The following is a 4,325-nucleotide window of genomic DNA, read 5'->3' as shown; positions in this document are numbered from 1 at the left end:
TACTAGTCAATCTCCTCACCCTACTTTCTTAAGAAATGTTTTTATTGAAAATTTTACTTACGGACTGTGAGAATAAAGAGTAGCAATATATAATGTAAAACATAAAACTTCCCCATTGTCAATATCAGCCCCCACACCATCACCCCAGTGCCATTGACTAGAGGTTAAATGTTGCTCTGTTTGGTAGGTAGCCTTCAGATATTTCTTAAATGTACAACTATCCTCATTTGTAAAACATCTGTAGCATATACATAGTACCAATCAGGATCTTTTTAGCTGCAAGTGAGGGAAAACTTAATTCAAGCTAGCTAAATTTACAAGGATATTTATTACCTTAATAGCAGGAAGTCTGGGGGCAGGGTGTCTCTAGGCACAGTATGATCAGGGATCTGGGTCAGATTCATGTGGTCTGTTTTTTCTTTTCTTTTCTTTTCTTTTCTTTTCTTTTCTTTTCTTTTCTTTTCTTTTCTCTTCTCTTCTCTTCTCTTCTCTTCTCTTCTCTTCTCTTCTCTTCTCTTCTCTTCTCTTCCGTTCTGCCTCCTACATGTGCTGGCTAGTCTTCAGATAGCTTTCCTCTTGGTGACTGGATGGACCTCAGACCATCTGATCACATGCCTCGTTGTTCATAGCCAGTAGGAGAGGGAGAAAACTTACTTCAGTCATTGAATCATTTGGATCAACTTAAATCTTGTGCTCATCTCTAGGTCAATAGCAGTTATGGCACACTGCCACAGCCTGATTGGTTTAAGGCTGGATTCCTGACCAATCACTGATGAGGGGGATTGGGTTACCATGATCAGATTAGACTAACGGGAATCCACCCCTGGAGATGGAATAGGGTCAATTTCTGCTGAGTCAAATGATCTCTCTGGGGCAAACATGAATGTATGTTGAGATGGAGGCAGGAGAGTCTAGCTGCGGTGTAGACAACCAACAGTGCCATTCCAGTGCTTGTCTGTGAGCAGACAGTGTGTAAGTTATTCTTCACCCCCACCAGAAGACCAGATACTACGTTTGATTTGACTTTTTCAAGTAGGGAATGATTTTGAAATTTTTGAGCTAAGAGCTGAAGATTAGAACTTGCAGTTTTACAAGGAATAAGCTCATTAGGATGTTAAGGAGAAGCAGAAATAGATATTTTCATAGAACCTGACTAGAAACAGCGGCCAGGAAAAGGATAATATTTTAGGATATTAGCAATTGATACTACCTCAGGGCAGTGAGGGCCACACAGCGAATAGTTGAGGGGAGGGAAGAATTGTGAGGGTGCCTTTGAAGTCTCCTCATTGTCTCTTGCTGCCGCCTGACTGCTTTCAACTAGTCATCCCTTTATCATCCCTGCTCAGCCACCTCCCTGGGTCTTGAAATGGCAACGTATCACATGGTAGATGATAGTTTGGTTTTAGCCACATCTTTATGATAGCAAGGTTACTGATAATATTGAAAAAAGTCCATCTAACTTTTCCAAATATTGCTGGCTATTAGAAACTTGAATTTCTATAATTTATATTAGTGAAATATAATTCGTTCCAGATACTTGACTATATTGTCCAGCTCAGCCATTAGCAAACTGGCACACGTGCCAAAGCTGATTGCAGTCCAAGATGCAGGTGGTTCAGTGTACCCAGGGTGACACCCGCTTTCTCTTCCACATCATTCTTCAGCAGTTAGAGTGGAATATAGTGATCCTCGCTAAAGTCTTCTTTGACGGGTCTGACTTGGAGGTAGGTAGATGACAGGGTCATGGAAAGCCAGGGACAGTGTACTAAGTGTCGGGCACCTCATAGGGGCAGTGACTTTTCTGTGAGGGTTGAGGAGTAATGGTCTCAGAGAGGTGTTATGAGTGAGGAGTCTCCTGGACCATTCTCCCCTGTGAGGCATACGAAACAACAAGTAGCCTTTACCTGGCCAGTTGCTAGGGAAGTGGAGTCCTTCCTGGGGAGACAGGAGAAGGAGGCAGGGTTCAGAGAGGCTGTTTGTACGTGCCTGCTCAGAGAGAAGCCAGCCTCAGCTGGGTCTCCGCACACCGGCTGCCGAGGGTGAGGGAACAGGGTTCTCCAGGCAGTCACCAGAAATCTGGGCTCTTACTATGCTCCCTGGGCGTCAGGTAGAGGTGAAAATACCAAACTGGCAAGTCTGTTGTGAGGATCAACTATAACTGCATGCCTGGACATATCCTTTGTTTTGAAGTTGTTGTTTTCCAACCCTGCATCGTAATGTAAACGCTGATTCCCTAAGTGAAGCTGATCTCATCTATAGGAAAAAAAGATTCTTGGCTTCTGCCTTTTCCCTTTATCGCCAGTCTCTATCATACCTCTACTTAAAAAAGAGGTCAGTGATTTGGCCACCCCATTATTGAACTGCTGCCAACTCTTTTATTTTTTTCCAGGTTCATCATTTATTGTCCAAATTGGGGATCACCTGATGAGTTGACATTAGCTTCTCCAGGCATGGGAACTTAACAGATGAGGTACAGGTTGAAAATCCGTTTATGTTGCTTTCACAGCTCGTGTTTTTTTAGACCTTAACTTGAAGTGTAAGACCATCAAAACAATGCTTCCTTATGTGGCCAGTCCACAATTCATTCTACCTGTGAGAGTATAAGAGTTGAAATATTTTTTGATACTGGTGAAATGGAACTGGGCATCAGTTTCTGGACCTGCCATGATTTCAATCTTTCAAAAGGCACCAATTCCGATGGTTGTTGAACTGTTGCCAACTCTTGGTATATGCAAAGCATAGTGGAGAACTACCAAGGCTCCAATTGCCTTATAAAACCTTAAAATCACTTAGTGATGCTTATCAGCAGCTAATATTAATGGATAATGATGAAAACCACAGATGTCTTCCCAGAACTGACAGCATAAAATCAATCCAGTCTGAGCCATCTTTTTTTGTTAGGAAGTGTCATAAAATTATGGAAGTAATGTAGTGTATTTTCCAACTTTTATCTTGTGAAAAATTTTCTATATTTTTTAGTACTAGATTATCATGCCTACCTGTTTCATAGCAATAACATCTAATGCAATTGGTTGAACTATATCTGAGGAAAAGAAAATATTAGAAAAATTTCAAGAACTTTAAAAAATTTTTAATTAATTAATTTTTTATTTTTTAAAAAGATGTTATCTATTTGAGAGAGAGAGAGAGCGTGCAACCACGCAAGCAAGGGGAAGGGCAGACAGAGAGAGACAGACTCTCCACTGAGTGGGGAGCCCAATACGGGGCTGGATCCCAGGACCCTGAGATCATGACCTGTGCTGAAGTCAGACACTTAACTGATTGAGCCACCCAGGCACCCCCAATTTTTTTAAATTTCATTTTTATTTTTCAATTGAAATGTAGTTGACATGCATTTAAAACTTTATTTATAAATGTTCTTGTAAGGCGGTCATAATATTGCTAAACAGGCTGCAGAGAATATGAGAGATTTTTCTGGATTATGTAGGCACCAACCATTAATGCTTCAGCTTTGACAACGAAGATGAACACTACGGTCTCAGCAGAGCACGCACAGTGGGCTTCAGATCACTACCCTGGAGGGAGCCGAGAGGAGAAATTTGTGTTACATGCTCACTGTGAACTCAGTAAGCGCTCATGGCCACTTTGGTTTTGGTTTTTAGTTGGAGGCAGGAAGTTTTTGCTGAACATCTTTTGGCTGTTTAGAATCAAACCCCATGTCTGAATACATAGCAGTAAATATTGTATTCTTAGAAGTTTTCTGTTTAGGGGCACCCGGGCGGCTCAGTCGGTTAAGTGTCCGATTCTTGATTTCGGCTCAGGTCATGCTCTTAGGGTCGTGAGACTGAGCTGTTGGGCTCTGTGCTGGGCGTGGAGTCTCTCTCTCTCCTTCTCCCTCTACCCCAATAAGTTTTCTTTTTAAATGTAACAAATATTTACTGAGCACTTATTACATGCAAAGATTGACATTATGGGCTGGAAGTATGGATAGGATACAAATCTGTCCTTCAAGGAGCTTAGCATTTAGTGGGAGATGATATACATGCATTTTCAAATTTCAGATTGGATCTCAGCAGCATCTGTATATATGTGTATACATAAAATGGTAAAAATATTATTTTTTTAAATAGCTAATACCAGAATTATATTTAAGAGGGTGATTACTTTCCCCAAAGAGGAATTTACTAATCTCCTTCTGGAGGCATATAAGCCTGTATTCTCAGAGCTGAATGAAAGAAGCTAGGGGTCCTCTTGTTCACAGTACAGAGTTCCACTTTTTCCCTCTGTTTGAATTATATTTCAAGGTAGATTTGCCTAGAGTACAGAGCTCCTCCTGTTCAGCCTCTCCAGAGGTAAACCTGTCT

At 41.2% G+C, this 4,325-nt stretch overlaps 1 pseudogene; it reads right to left on the bottom strand.

Moving 5' to 3' along the window:
- Positions 1-2,448: 2,448 nt before the first annotated feature.
- On the bottom strand, positions 2,449-2,666 carry LOC100477202 (annotated as a pseudogene).
- Between the last annotated feature and the right edge of the window lie 1,659 nt (positions 2,667-4,325).

This window comes from Ailuropoda melanoleuca, chromosome 20, assembly GCF_002007445.2.
Source record: "Ailuropoda melanoleuca isolate Jingjing chromosome 20, ASM200744v2, whole genome shotgun sequence".
Classification (NCBI taxonomy): domain Eukaryota; kingdom Metazoa; phylum Chordata; class Mammalia; order Carnivora; family Ursidae; genus Ailuropoda; species Ailuropoda melanoleuca.
This window is presented reverse-complemented; position numbering and strand designations above follow the sequence as displayed.